General features: G+C 37.1%; 1 pseudogene; it reads right to left on the reverse strand.

Annotated features, from left to right (window-relative positions):
- Nucleotides 1–1,893: 1,893 nt before the first annotated feature.
- Nucleotides 1,894–16,488, reverse strand: LOC134242485 (nuclear pore complex protein Nup205-like; annotated as a pseudogene).
- Between the last annotated feature and the right edge of the window lie 350 nt (nucleotides 16,489–16,838).

The raw sequence follows: 16,838 nt of genomic DNA on the forward strand, positions 1-16,838 counted from the left end.
TACTTGTGTGCCAAGTAATATTGAAATCAGACCAAAACTGTTGAAGGAGAAGCATATTAAAGGAATTTCAAAGAAAATTCTATTTTTAGTAACCATGGCAACACCGTTCATCGAAATGAAAAACCGGTGCACTATTTTATGTATCTTAGAGTAGTCTACTTGTGTGCCAAGTTATATTGAAATCAGACCAAAACTGTAGGAGGAGTAGCGTTTTCAAAATATGTTTACAGACGGACGGACAGACATACAGACAGATGGTTGGATGACAGACACCTTACTATCGAATAAGCTCTTCTGGTCTCTGACCAGTAGAGCTCAAAATGCCATTTGGATTAAGTTGTACTCTATCATATGGCATAAAATCTGCTAATTCTAATGTTCCATAGGATAAAAAAATATCCATTAATCATCTAATCTCATAAAACATCGAACCAATTTTAAAGCAGGCTGGAGGAAAGGGTTATATCTGCTTTTCAATGCTTTAATTTATCCACATATTTTAAAATATGCAGAAGTTGCCAAACTTTAAAGAAAAAAAAATTATGTTGCCCAGATCATAATTTAGCTTCATTCAACTTCTATGTTGCCTATTATCACTCTTCATTCATCAAGGATACAGGCAAAGTACTGCAGTTGTTCCTCTTTGTAGTGTATGATTTTGGTGAGGCGAGTTTTTAGCTTCAAGGTTCTTTGAACTAGTCAGAAAGGTCTAATTAAAAGTAGAAATTTTTATCCAGATAAGCATTTTTAGATACCAATGTTTATTATCATATGATATGAAATAAGAAGTGATTTATGGAGCTGTGCAAAGAACCTTGAAGCACACTGAGAGGCATATAATGAAAATTGTTGCATGAAAAGATTTAATTTTCAAGCTAAATTTAAAGACTTTTTGAATTAAGTTATAAATTAAAGAGTTGTCCTAACTAGTTGAGGGTCGTAGTCCCTTAACTAAACTTTCGAAAAACAATACTATCATAACAAGAGACCCATGGGCCACATCGCTCACCTGAGCACTAAAGGTAGGAAAAAGTAGAAAATGACTTTTTATTGTAAAGTTTAAATCCAAAAGTATAGTCCCATGACCAATCATGGATTTGATATTTTTTAGAAAATGATTTTTAAAGAATTTTCCTATATGTATTTTTAAAAATCTTAGGTCGGCCATTTTGGCCCCGCCCTACCCCGGAGGTCATGATTTGAACAAACTTGAATCTACACTACCTGAGCAACATGTTTCCATATAAATATGATGAATTATGGATTTGTCATTCTTGAGAAGATTTTTAAAGAATTTTCCTATATATGTCTATGTAAAAGTTTGGTTAGCTGTTTGGCCCCGTCCTACCCTGGGGGGTCATGATTTGAACAAACTTAAATCTACACTACCTGTGCATACTTCCATATAAATATGATGAATTATGGCTTTGTCATTCTTGGGAAGAAGATTTTTAAAGAATTTTCCTATATATATATTTCTATGTAAAAGTTTGGTCAGCCATTTTGGCCCCGCCCTACCCCTCGGGGGTCATGATTTGAACAAACTTGAACCTACTCTACGTGAGGATGTTTCCCCATAAGTTTCATCTTTCCTGGCACAGTGGTTCTTGAGAAGAAGATTTTTAAAATATGCCACTAAATTTTCATTAATTCCCAATTATCTCCCCTTGAATGAGGGCATGGCCCTTTATTTGAACAAACTTGAATACCCTTCATCCAAGGATACTTTGTGCCAAGTTTGGTTGAAATTAGCCCAGTGGTTCTTGAGAAGAAGTCGAAAATGTGAAAAGTTTACAGACAGACGGACAGACAGATAGACGGACAGACCGACGCCAGCAAAATGTGATCAGAAAAGCTCACTCGAGTCTTGCTACACTAACATATGACCCTCTATGGGATGTTGTCAGATGTTAGTGTAGCAAGTATGAGAGCGGATCTAACATCTAATTTTAATTAGATTGCGTAGAGCACGGAGACTTAAACTTGGCTGTCTGTCTCATAGAATACAGTGGAAAACTTCTCTGTGTGATAAGATAAACTGCATCACCTATAACAGCACGGAATTGTGAACAATACTGTGAAATGTTTGGGGGGTCTGGTATTTCTGGATTTCATGGTTTGCCCTCACCCAAAAAAATACATTCCCATGACAATTATTTTTATTAAATGTATCAATTACTCGATTCTAATCTATCTTTAAGTAACCTATGAAGTTATGTCTACAAGTACATGTAAATTGCCTATGAACACCCATACCCATAGGTCAAAACATGACAATTTCTTCTAATGATACACAGACTTTCTAGGGAACTATCTAAATACTGCTTTGGGTCCATGAGGGGCTCTACATTGACTCTTTACATCTTACTGAACTGTTATGCAACATACACTAAATGTTCATGTCATAGAAATTTACCATTTCCCTGCAAGCACCTTTTAGAGTGAAACACGTTTCTTTAAAGTCTAGTGTAAATAATATTATGACATTATACTTCCATACAAAAATAACTTTTATTCTTTGATGAGTTTTTTGCAAGTATGAGATAGAATGAATTCGGAATTTTTTTAAAGTGTGTGATTAAAATGCATGCATGTTTGCAGGGAAATGGTATATGCATGATTTTGTGTTAGAAATAGGAAATGGTATATATATATATATATATATATATATATATATATATATATATATATATATATATAATATATATACATTAAAATGTGTGACTGTGGGGAAAGGGGGTAAACAAATATAGCTGTCGTAGATATTCACCTGATTGCCACAGTCCTGGTTTTCTACGCCCAGTGAGGTCAGCATGGCCAGACAGAATTTGAGGGCGGCAAAGAGAAGCTGATGATAGCGGGCCATGGGGCTGGGCAGGAAGTCCTCCTCTGTATCTATACATCTCTGTAAAGACTACAAAAGGTCAATAATCAACATGTACTATGATGCTTGATCGGGCAAAACTCTCAATCCTTATTCAGTCATATTACATACTACTCCAGCATGCTAGAGGTTCACGGCGAGATACTTTTGACTTGGCGCCGGGTATATAAGGAGCGAAGGGACGTTAACCAAGGCTCTTACTTGTAGGAGTAATTACATACAAACTTCCAAACTGTAAATCCTAAACTGCTATTAATAATTTTGCCATTTTCATACGTATGTACTTTGACATGTTTGATTACTTATGATAGACATTCACAAGACCCTACAGCTGATACAACCACCTGTCAAAGTCAGGTCGAAGGTCAAAGAAGACACATCCAGCCAGTCTCTGCATGACTCCACACTGTAACAAGGTCTGGGCCCCAACGGCTGATTCTGCTACACAAATCAACAAACTCTGAAATACATGCAGTCTGTAATTGAATATATCTATTTACTAGTAAACTCTGTGACACACAGTGACTTTGTATTATATGTCAAAGCCCTTAAATTTAATTAATATCAACATGATCAATATTGAAATTCAGTGGACTATATACTGCTAAATCAATTTTTGAATGAGTTACAGATTTATGAATGTTTGGTTAGATGCATGATGACAAATGTGGTGGTAGAATAAGGCAGTTAAATGGAAGACTTACATTAGTTTAGACAGGTAGATGTACAGCACTCTGAGTTGGGGGGTGGGGGACACAAGGGTCTGTAGTGACTGGTCGTCATGGAGAAGGCTGTTCACCAGGTGTTGGAGGTAACCTTTAGAGGACAGAAAGGTCATCCACTGCTGGAACTTGTCCATAGAGAGAATGGTGGCTTACTGATAGAGCCAGCATCTACAACAGACAATAATTATAATATAGGTCTTGCACTGCTGGAACCTGTTCAATATGAAACCAGTGGAAATAAAAATACATGTACACAAGGATATCAAGTTTCCTTCTTTACCCTTCCTACATACATCATGTCCATCACATCACGACACACCATGTCCATAAAGTTGTCGCCGTATGACACAATGGTGGCTATACGTACATTTTCTCGTCTCAGCTGCTCATACTCAGAGTGGGCATCGGCCAAAATCCTCTTCCCAACCCCATCACCTCCTGCCTCTGTCAGAAAAGGAAACATTGTTGCAAACCTTTGTCAAGCTAATTTAGGTTTGTATTTCATAAAACACTTGAAGATCATTATACATACAATTTAATGTCGATCCATGCATGCAACAAGGTACCCTTAGCAAAAACAAATGCTATATTTGCATTGATTTTTGATTTTATTTGTCTTGAAAATACATTGAACATTGGTTATGCATTTATTTTTGATTGAATCCAATTCAAAAATCTTCAGACCATTGATTTTGGAATGATTGAAATTTGATTTTTTCAATAACCTGTATGAATTTCAAAGGCGGATTCCGCCTGGAATTTGGGTGGAATTGAGCAGGAATTGGCAAATTCCGGGCGTACTTGAGGCGGAGACGGAATTTTCATAGAGTTACGCCTCAGTAGAAGAGACGTCTTACAGGCGTCATTTGTAATTTCCGGGCGTCAACTGGGAAGTTCAGATTTTCCGGGCGTAAAATGGCAGGAAAATAGAAACAAAAATTACGCCTGGAACTTTCAGGAGAAGTAAAAGCCTCTGATTGGTCAATTTAATTATCAATTAAGGGTCATTTCAGAAAGGAGGTTAAGTTTGAATTTGATCATGAAGGAGGGAGTTTAGTGTGAGTGAAACAGGAAATGCAGATATCTCAATGTTAAGGCTTTTACTCTTCTTGAGGATGACACAGTGTCTGCTGGTAGGTGTGATCATGAATATCTAGTACCTATTTGAGTAAATTTGATTATGATTATGTACTATGATAGTTATAACTGGTTGACCCTAAAATTACTTTGGATATTTGAGTTTGTCCTTGCACACATTTTGAGAAATATCAGTCTGATAGAGGCTGCAGTGAGAATCTAACTGACAGTGTAATCTGCTGAGTAAATGAAGAATTGTAATCAGTCAGTAACTAAAATGTTTCAGTATAATTATTGAAGTGATAAAATGTACAGGTATTGTAAAAAAGTTAATTTAATTCTAAATACACACTCAATCATGGTGGTCGTGTTTTAGTGTCCCTAATACACAAAATTCATGTTATTTTTCTACACTGTCTTGTTAATGATATATGTTACTGTAATTACCAGCTGTCATTATGTTTTCTTACAGTTCAAAAAGCAAAATTTTTAGCTTTAACATTGTAAATCATAATCTGAATGTTTTTCTTTGTTAACATGGTAAATATATAGGTTTTTAGGTCACATAGTATTATATAATAATAAGGACAATTCAGGCGTAATTCTATTCCAGGCGTCATTTTAGTTTCCAGGTGTAATTTTTTTTAAGGGCGTCATTTATTTTTCCGGGCGTAGCTCATTTGCATTTTTCGCCTCAAATTCCTGCCCATTTACGCTTGGTTTCCGCCTAAGTTACGCCCGGAACCTGTGCATCACCATATATGTAGAGAGACAAATTGACGCCTCTCCAAGTACGCCTCAATTCCCCCTATATTCCAGGCGGAACATTTCGTACAGGAAATGTTGTTTCAATGCATTTATTTTGCATTTATTTTGAATTTATATGATGTCATACCAATAACAAATTACACATGAAGTGATCTCTTTGGTAAATCCATGATTGAATTTGTATTTATTTTCTGAAGCATTGATTCAGAAATAAATGGTAGCTTTATCAGCTGTGTATATTGCTGGTTATATTAGTGCTGACCAGCTGTAAACATATCCAGGGAGAGGCTGATAAAAATCACGTGATTACTCTACGTCACTTTATCAGCCATTTCAAATTCTGCTGGCGCTGCATCCAGACAAGCTAGAAGCCATGATGTACTTTGATGGAAATGATCAACATTTTGTTGTGTTCTTCCCTGTGGACTAAACTATTCATATTATATATGGCAAAAAGTTGTGTAGAATCTAAGAATGATGAAGACAGCTAGTGTTGTTTTGTGACAGACAAGTGATATTGAAGGTGATGAAAAGATGGTGCTGTTGAAGTAGATGCCATACAAATAATGGATACATTGTTTTCTCAGGAAGTAAGTTATTTCTTTTTTTCTCAAAATTTATTCTTAATCACTGTTTATAGCATTATTTTACCCATCATTACACATTCTGTGGAATTTCAGAGAGGGGGAACATGCCAAGTATTAAATTTCACTCTCCAAGGAAGTCTTATGTAAACAAAGATGGGGCTTAATTTCCATCACATGCTTTCTGATCAAATTAAGTTAATCTATGCTCTTTGTTTAAGCAACACTGCTGGTGTCCACTGCTGAGCTGCATCGATAGTGTAACTATAAACTAATTAGTCTACACTACAGAATTACTAATTATGCACCAAACCTTGAAACACCATGCAGTCTTGACTCTCATTTATTTTTTATTTAAAAGATTCATTTATTTATCAAATGATAAATATCTTGAATGTGTTTTTTTTTTTTCAGAGTATGTACATGCTCCAAGTGCAAAAATTTGAAGTTAGATCCTGTGCCACCGAAAATGTTCAATAAATTTAAAGCAGTCTAAAGTTAAATGGAAAAAAAAAGATTTAACTAATGCAGTTCCACAAAAACTACCAATAACAGTCCAGAAAGTGAGAAACTTATTTGCTGAGTAACATAGAAATGGAATTCAAGGAAGTGTACTTCAAATTGTGCCTTTGTGATATGTGATTAATGTATGGAACTACCGTATACTGTTATTGTGTCAGTGATTTTGGGGTTTTAATCATGTCTCACACACATTCAAGTGTAACATTTAATTAATAGGAAGTTAGTAATTCATTTACGTGAATTTATAACTCTACTGGTGAATTTTTAAGATAAGTATTCAAAATTTTGGTAAAGATACATGTGATGGATTATTAGTAATAATGTTTGCATTGAGCATGATGCTGGATATTGTTTGTTACCATAATTATGTATTTATTCTATGTTACTTCTCAAGTTTCATAACATCACTTAAATGTTTTTATATGTATTACTTTAACATTTTTCTGTGATGTCACAATAATGCTAAGTGACATCAAATAAATGCTTCATACTGTATTTCATTTGTTTTGCATTGATTTTGCATTTTTCCGTGATGTCAAATTAATCCTTCATCTCATTTACATATTTCGCAAAAATCCAGCCATTTTCAATCAAAAGTCAATGCAAAATAAATCAAAATCCAATGTTCAATGCTATTTCAATGCTTTTTTCCCATACAATTTAGCAAGGAGGCACAATTGATTTCTTTGCAAATCAAAAAACAATGAAAATCCAATGCTCAGAAAACAACTACAAAATAAATCAAAATTCAATCAATTTGATTTTGCTAAGGGTAAAGAGCAAAATCTGTGGAGTTTAGTTGACATTCAGGCTTTGACATCTTACTTTCAACTGGTTACAGACTACTAATTTTACCCCTATTTCATTGACCACTCAAAGTAGTTCCAGTTTAAAAATAGTTTTTTTTATTAAAAATTCTTTGGGGTGTTTATGGAGTAGAAAGCGGTTATTTTTGGGCATAAATGGAAAGGAGAGGGTCTGAAAAAAATTTAAAAAATGATAATAATGGGAAATTTTGCTTTTAAGTGCATAGTAGGAAGGGTGTAAAGAGGCCCATATTTAACCTTTCCTTGAAGAGAAAGTGAAACAAGAGGCCAAGGGGCCACATCACTCTCCTGAGCAATTAACTAGAAAAAAGCACATATCAGATCAGAACTGAAAGTAAACTGAGGGTGGGGAGGGGGGGGGGGGCTTGAAGTTTGACCCCCAAGTGGGTCATTATTTGAACAAACTAGAATCTACAATACCTGAGGATGATTCCCTATAAATATCACTAAGTATACTTGCAAAGAAGATTTTAAAAGGTTTCCCTAGATATTCCTATTTAAAACTTTTATCGGCCATTTGCAGGGTAGGGGTTATTTGCAATGCCATAAAAGGACTTGCACACTATGAATGTTCCTGAGAACTTGGTAAATTTTTGGACTTGAAATGGTCTTACTCTGTGCCAAGTTTCAGGTAAGTTGAGCCGGTATAATTTTTTAAAATATTTTTTATGTACGTTATAAAGGAATGTATAGCAAAATAACTGGTTGTCTGTGTCCAACTATATTCTTACATCTACTTAGACATACCTGTATCTATGTGAGTCAGTGACTTGGGTTTCTGAACAATTTTTAGATAATTAACAGCAGGGCTCCATATAGATTGGCTCTTTCTCTCTACTGCTTGCCACCACCTTAACAGAACTAGATATTGATTAAAATTTCTTATTTTTGTACAAAGTTGTTTGAAATTATAGTTTTATGAACATACACTTGAAAAATTTCTTTTCAGCAAAAAAGTATGTACATGTAAACTTCAGATATTTTGATATATTCTTACTTGAGAGCAGAATGTGATCTATCACTCCTGTAAGTACCAGTTGAAGGGAGGAAGCAAATTGGGTTCCTGACACTTGACCCCATGACCCTATTTGACCTTGACCTGCTGTGGAGTCCAGCATGGTGAGGAAGTGTGAGGTTTCGTCGTCAGTGTCAGAATCCTGACAGAAACACTGACGTAGATTTGTCGATCAGAGTAAGAATGACCTCAGCCACAGGGGCAGTTAACTCTGTCAACGCTTCATCCTCTGTCACCTTAAAATAATGAATAGCTTTTTAATTATCATTACTGAATGCAGTATCTTGCAAAGAAATATCACAACTTTTTCTTTCCCTAAAATCAAATATATTTGTTCTCTCCCCCCCCCAATCTGTCAACAAGAATATCTGTGAAAAGATTAAAAGAAATGTTACCTTTCTTCATACAATTCAAGTCTCATATAATAATTTTAGCAAGACTTACACTTTAACCTTTAGCACAGAAATGAAATTGGGTCCAAAGTTAGCATTGGTTAGATATTCATTTTCTAAGAGGTTAATACCCAATACCTTTGAGTTGGTAAACAAGACACACAGATGTTGTTCTACCTTTCTCTGTAGTTCCTGTAGCAGCTCGCACAGTACGGTCTGTCTGTCCTCGGTGGTCAGTAGGTCCTCAGGACACGCGGTCAGCAGAACCTCTGTCACCTGACGCCACGCCTCCAGAGCCTGCTGTTTGGTGGACAGTTCCTGTCACATAGCACCACGTGATGCAGAATATTCTCCTCTTCCTGAAAAATTTATGAAATTTTATTGTTTTGCTGAAATGTTGACATCTTTGGAGGCAGGTCAAAGAAATTAAGACACCATGAAAGAGACAGCCATCATAGAGAAGAGTGAAATCAATGGCATAAGATTGGGCTGGAAAGAGAGACTGTGTAGCTAGCTTTACATCACCTGACACAAAGAGGATTAAGTAGGGAAGGATCTTAAATGCTTAATAACTGGGATAATCGATCTCACCTCTAAAACTTGTGGTCTCTGAGTCACCATGATATTGATCTCACCTCTAAAACTCACATTCTCTGAGTCACCATGATATCGATCTCACCTCTAAAACTCAAGGTCTCTGAGTCACCATGATATTGCCCTGGTAGTTGTTCAGTTCGTTCATCAGTAGGCAGTAAAGTCGTTTAAAATCACAATACAAAATGTCCTGTTCGGTCCGAGTCTCTACACTTTTAATGGCTTGTTCAATCATCGACAATTCAAAAAACTCCACCTTCATTGTAGGAGGATAGCCTTGTGAAAAGTCAAATTCATCCAGAAGTCCTAGCAACTTCCTGAACACTTGGGGGCCTGAAAAAGGAAAATAAAGTCTGAACAAGATTTTATGAGCAAAAGAAGAGCAGTGTGATAATTTTTTATGTTTTTCTTTGCTTACTTCTGAACGGCCTGGCTGTCTGAGACAGATAAGATGTCTGTAGACTCTGTTCTGTAAATCTGTCATACGTCAGGTCAGCTTCGTCTCCTAATGCTGGCTGTAACACTGTGAGAATCATATCTATTACTTTCTTTAGCAAATCAGACCATTTTGATTTTTTGTATTAAACTTGACTTTACCATTTTAACCCCTTAATACACATGGATCAAAACATTCATTAACCTCGCTTGTGTGACCTTTGAACTTGACCTTACCTGATTGACCTTCTGACCCATCATCCAGCAGGGCTTTCATTAACCTCAGTGTGTGTGACCTTTGACGGTTCAGTGCAGTCAGTTGCAGTTCAATGGCAATCAGCTTCAGCAACCAGGACTGAGAAATCATTACAGGGCGTTCTAAAAAGACAATTACATATTAAAAATGAGATAATGTTATTTCAAATTTGCCCACGTTAAAAAAAGGGAAGGGTGGGGGGAGGGATTCATTGTAAATTTCGCATATGGAAATTTAGCAAGACACAAATTTGGCAATTTGTTCTTAAGAACTGGTATTTTTTTTAAGCAAATGTAATTTTAGCGATTTAAAAATGCTCATTAAAGAACCTATTACAAATAATACGCAATAAATTTTTAGCGATATGTAATTATAGCCATCTCAGCAGCCTCGCTAACAATGCCAAAATTAAATCTTTGCTAAAATTTCTACTCTCTCTCTCTTTCTCTCTCTCAACTATACTGAGTACATACACTCTCCCTCTGGTAAGTGGATTATCTCTCTCTCTCTTTCTCTCGCTCTCCCTCTCTCTTTCTCTCTCTCTCTCCACACTACTGAGTACATACCCTCTTCCTCTAGTAGGTGGATTCTCTCTCTCTCTCAACACTACTGAGTACATACCCTCTCCCTCTGGTAAGTGAATTTTCTCTCTCTCTCTCTATCTTTCTTTCTTTCTCGCTCTCTCCACACTACTGAGTACATACCCTGTTCCTCTGGTAAGTGAATTATCTCTCTCTCTCTCCACACTACTGAGTCCATACTCTCTCCCTATGGTAGGTGGATTATCTCTCTGTCTCCACACTACTGAGTACATACCCTGTCCCTCTGGTAAGTGAATTTTCTATCTCTCTCTCTCCACACTACTGAGTACATACCCTCTTCCTCTGGTAAGTGGATTATCTCTCTCTCTTTCTTTCTTTCTCTCTCTCTCTTCAGACTACTGAGTACATACCCTCTTCCTCTGGTAAGTGGATTTTTTCTCTCTCTCTCTTTCCACACTAAAGAATACATACCCTCTTCCTCTGGTAAGTGGATTATCTCTCTATCTTTCTTTCTCTCTCTCTCTCTCCACACTACTGAGTACATACCCTCTTCCTCTGGTAAGTGGATTATCTCTCTCTCTTTCTTTCTTTCTTTCTCTCTCTCTCTTCAGACTACTGAGTACATACCCTCTTCCTCTGGTAAGTGGATTTTTTCTCTCTCTCTCTTTCCACACTAAATAATACATACCCTCTTCCTCTGGTAAGTGGATTATCTCTCTCTATCTTTCTCTCTCTCTCTCTTCAGACTACTGAGTACATACCTTCTTCCTCTGGTAAGTGGATTCTCTCTCTCTCTCCACACTACTGAGTACATACCCTCTCCCTCTGGTAAGTGAATTTTCTCTCTCTCTCTCTCTCTCTCTCTATCCTTCTTTCTTTCTCTCTCTCCACACTACTGAGTACATACTCTCTCCCTCTGGTAGGTGGACTATCTCTCTGTCTCCACACTACTGAGTACATACCCTCTTCCTCTGGTAAGTGGATTATCTCTCTCTCTCTCTTTCCACACTACTGAGTATATACCATTCTCTCTCTCTCTCTCTCTCTCTCTCTCTGTCTCTCTCTCTCTCTCCACACAATTTTAAAATATCCTCCTCCTCAGGTAAGTGGATTCTCTCTCTCTCTCTCTTCACACTAATAAGTACCTACCCTCATCCTCAGGTAAGTGGATTGTCTTCTCCACCAATTGTTGTGGTTCCTCCACTTCCAGACTTTTCACAAATCCATGGATCAGCTCCAGATGAGAGGTCTGGAATAATGAATTTTATGTGATACAATAATGTAAACCAAGAATTACATGGCATAAGATTTCTAAAGAACCCTAATAACAATCTAGTGTACCCATTTATCTAATTCTGGAACTAGACAGTGTATTATGTAACCTTTTTTTGTGTCAACCAGACTTGAAATAATGAAATAATTCTCAGTTCAAGGAAAAATTGGTGTCTTAATCAAATTACTGTATAAGGGATTAATTTCACGAGTTGTAATTTTCACGTTTTTCTCTCATCTGACACGATTGCGGTTTCTTGAATTTGCGGACTTGGGTATGTAATAAAAGTTATTTCCCTTGTCTCCATTTAATCCATACCATAGCTACATGTAAACCACATTAATCAGCGTGATGTCTTTATTTCCCAAACAACCGGGTAGGTTATTATAAAATTGTTAGATTTTTATAAATGATTAATTAACACAAATGCAGTTATTATTAGTCCCTAAACGTCAAATGACTTTCCTATATGCTATTACGATGAGTGCATGTGCACCCAAGATCTTCAATACAATGCTGCAAAAAACCACTGGACGGAAATAAATGGGTTTATGTTGTTTTACGAAATAATATCCTTCCTTATCATCAGTAAGTTCGATATTTATTTGAATGATTTTTTAAAACCAAAATCTCGATAAAAACTACATGAACTAATATGCATGAGAATGCAGGTAAAAAATACACATGGTAACATTAGTTACGCACAAGTAATCAAAACCCATGGTCCACGTGTTTTGATTGATGAAACACGTAGCGTTGGCTATTAAACCAGCTTTTGAACAAACACAAATTATTATCTGCAGATTTGAATTAAAGTAAAGCGTGATAATTAAAATTGATTGAATGACAGTACTACTCGTAATTGTTGAAATGACCATGTACTACACCTATATAAATTTATCGTAGTCTGTTCTCAAATTTCCAAATAGAACATGGAGATTATTGAAAATTTATTCACAATTTCTTGAATTCACGGATTTGTTAACACTGTGGATATAGCGAATATTAACACAGCAAGTTATTTTCTCTCTATACAGTGTACTGTTACCTGATTTGATGTGAACAGATTGACGAGGGCCACTTGGACGGGAGCCGAGTGACACACTCGATACAGGATCTTCATCGCTGACTGGGCATGCTCAGGAAGAGGAATGCTGAACTGTTTAAACCTACAAGATTATAAAACACAAATTGTGACCATGATCACACAATATAGGAGGACAAAGAACGAGGTGGTCGGCTTTCCCGCTGCGTGGATTAATACTCAGGAGAAGACGATCCATGGCGGAGGGCCGGAGGCTCCCGTCTCGCGACACGCGTCCAGGAACGTCCCGGACTTCTCCAGACTGGTCTCTATCAGCTGTAAACACAGCAGACTTGCAGACTCTAGGGCCTCCTGTCCTGTACAGATCAACCAATCAAATTAACTCTCTTAGCATCAGTCAATACAATCAACCAATCAAATTAAATCTCATACTCTCCTAGCATTGGCCAGTAATATTAACCATTCAAATTACATCACATAACATCATCTTGTCCATCCAACCGATCAAATTAACCTATTTAACATTTAGCCAGTTCAATCAACCAAACAAATTTAAATACTTTACAACACAATTTCAAACACCTGAATTTCTTTAATCACTATTTACCTGGTATAGCCTTGTATGTTTCAAGTTATCGTACACTGTCATCCAGTACTTTCAACACCTGAAATAATTATGTAACTTCAATTCTTAACAAAACAAAGCACATGTCTCCACCTCCCAGCACAATTAAAAAAAAATCCTCAATAAAGATATCCATTTAAACAGGAAAATATATTCATGAATCTCACCTTGGACAGGAAGTGGGGGTCCTTCAGTAGGTGTAGCATCAGGATGTACCCCGGTGACTTGTTAGCGGGCACCACGCCCCCATCTGTACCTCGACAAGCTCCTCCCCAAGGTCACCTCCCACCACCTCATACTCCCACAGGAGCTTACACAGGATCCTTAGACAGTCAATGGACACCTCCCACTGTAATTAAAGAAATCAATCCTACAACAGATTACACAGGATCCTCAGACAGTCACTGGACAGCTTCCACTGTAATTAAAGCTTAATTTTACATTTACTTGAAAGAAATCAATCCTGCAGTTGTATACAAGGGATTCTTAAACAGTCACTTGCAACTCAATTACCTTTGGCAATAAATCACACATAATAACCAAATTTTCATTTAATATCAAGGCAAATGACAGATACAATTTTAAAACCAGAAGTCTCTGTCAAGACTGTAGCTCTACTGGTTTGTACTTATAACAAAGGATATAACAAAAGACATTTCTATTTTAAGTAACAATTGCAGCGCTGTTCATCGAAATAAAAACCAATGCTCTATCTTATGTATCTTAGTGTAGTCTACTTGTGTGCCAAGTTATATTAGCATCAGACCAAAACTGTAGGAGGAGTAGCGTTTTGAAAAAATGTTTACAGACAGACGGACAGCTAGACAGACGACAGACACCATACTATCACATAAGCTCTTCTGGTCTGTGACCAGTAGAGCTAATAAAAAATTTATTGTTTCAATCTCTTTAATTCTACCTTTTTTGTCTGTGTATTGTTCATTTCCAGCTGTAATCTTTTTTTACTTGATGGTAGTACAGTGTATGTATTTATCAACAAGATTGAAAAAAACATTTTAAAAAATCTTATATCCAACCTTTTCGGATGGATTCTTGTAACTGCTGGTGTTAAAACTTCTCAAACATTCTTGACAAACTTGAGGAAGGGTTGAAATCCTGGGGCCCTGAGAGCAGCCCATAGGCCTGGGGGAACAGGAATGTTAGTGAGGGAGTCCAGTAAGGACAGAAAAGCTCGCGTCATGGGAAATTCCTCCGCTTGGGTCTCCACCTCCTCCAGCTCCACCTATAGGGAAAAACCGACATCAAAGGTACATAACTCTTACAAGCATTAGAGACACAATATGTAATTACAAGTGTATTGGTCTCTTGATAAATTTCTATGTGTACAGCAAGATTGGTAGTTCTGTTGTTTTTAGGCTGGAGGTTTATAAAAAGAACAGAGATTATTTATAACCTGAAAAAACAAATTAACATTTTCCTGGATTCCACTCTGAGAGGAACTGCTGCTCAGAACTGTGGTCAGATTCTTTAAAACAAATTATCAAACAAATTAATCTAGTAAATCCACATAAATGTACATAAAGTACAATATAGGGAAAACGAGAGGAGAATGCAATGCAATAAACACACTTAACATCAATAAAGATATACAGTGTAGAAAAGAGCAGTATTTCAGTGGTTACCTGTGAGGCTTCCAGTGTTTGCCACAGACTGGCTGCCACGTCCTGCGTCTTAGCGAATGCTGCCAGTACCCTGAAGATCTCTGCTATAAGGTAGAGGGGGGTACCACAAGACCAAACAACACCACCGCCACCTACCACTGCTGGTTCTCACAGAACGCCACGTGGCAGTTCTCATTCTGTAACATATAAGATGTCAATTTTTCTGGTAATCTGCCATTTATGCATATTTCGAAATTAGATTCCCCTTTTAAAAGTCTTCATTACTTCCTATGCTTTGATTCAGGAATATTAAAATTGAAGTAAACTCATTATTCAATACAACTTAAAAAATAAAAATACATACATGTAGGCGTAGTCAAGGGGGGGGGGGCACAGCATAGGCACTACCCACCCACCCCCACTTTCAGATTCGGGGGGGGGGGGCAAGAATATGTCCGTGCCCCCCTCCACTTTTTAAAAAATAAAAAAAATCACAGCTAGTTTCCCCCAACATTACCTTTACTATAGGAAATATTCATTGAATGGACCCCCCCCCCCCCCCCCCCCCCCCCCCACGAAATATGATTTTCGAGTTTAGGGAACTTCCCTTTTTTTTCTTTTTTATTTTTGCTTGACAAAGAATTTCTGGAGTTGAGCCCCCCCCCTTTTATGGTTGTTTTTTTTTTATTTGCTTGTCAAAGAATTTCTGGAGTTGAGCCCCCCCCCCCACTTTTAAGTTTGTGACTACGCCTCTTAAATAATATAGACCCAATATTATCATGCCAAGTAATAATAAACTGCAATAAATTATATGGGTTGATCAAATCGAAACCCTTGGCTATTATAATGGTATAATTATTTTCCTTATCTGATGATTGACAAATGTACTCACATATTCAGACACAACACGACACATGACCTCGACCAACCCCTCTAGTTCCTGTGGTGGGGGTGGGACCAGGCTTTCAAGTTACATTTCCTACAGAATAAGGTTGCTACGCCCCTGCCTACTTTGGAAACATTTAATGCCAAGGTTGTCCAAATGACCCCGGGGCCAGGGAATTTCTCTGGCTAATCTCAGTGGTATTCCCCCCTCAACCCCCTGTAAGGGAAGATATCCCACCCACCCCCTCTATTTTTTAATGCCACCAAGCTGATATTCAAGCTTTAGGGACAATTAACCCTGCAACTGATAACTCACCTGCCATTAGGAGTTCTACGGCAGCAATTTCACTCATATCAAACAGGTCACCGTATCAGTGCTTCCTCTATGAACTGCTGGGAGAACGTCTGTTTGTTCATATTATTGCATGTATTGCACATGCATGCATTCTTGTTAAAAATTTCGGAGCGGCAATAGAATAGACCACTGTATACAGGGTTATTTTCGCCCCGTGTTATTTTCGCCCTTTTGAACTTGTGAATAATTTTGCCCTGTTAAAAATAAATTTGCCCAGTCATAGTTCCGTTTAAGAAATCATGAGGTATAATTTGAACTGCCCCGTTTTAAATTCGCCCGACCAAGGAGAGGGCAAAAGGGTGGAAAATAAAACGGGGGCGAAAATTTTCCTGTATACAGTATTGTGGAAACGTTACAAAATTTTTAATGGTAAAACTTGATTTGAAAAAAAATATATATAACTACATCCCAA

This window comes from Saccostrea cucullata, unplaced genomic scaffold (assembly GCF_032062105.1).
Source record: "Saccostrea cucullata isolate Sc308-1 unplaced genomic scaffold, CSIRO_AGI_Scuc_v1 ctg2741, whole genome shotgun sequence".
NCBI lineage: Eukaryota > Metazoa > Mollusca > Bivalvia > Ostreida > Ostreidae > Saccostrea > Saccostrea cuccullata.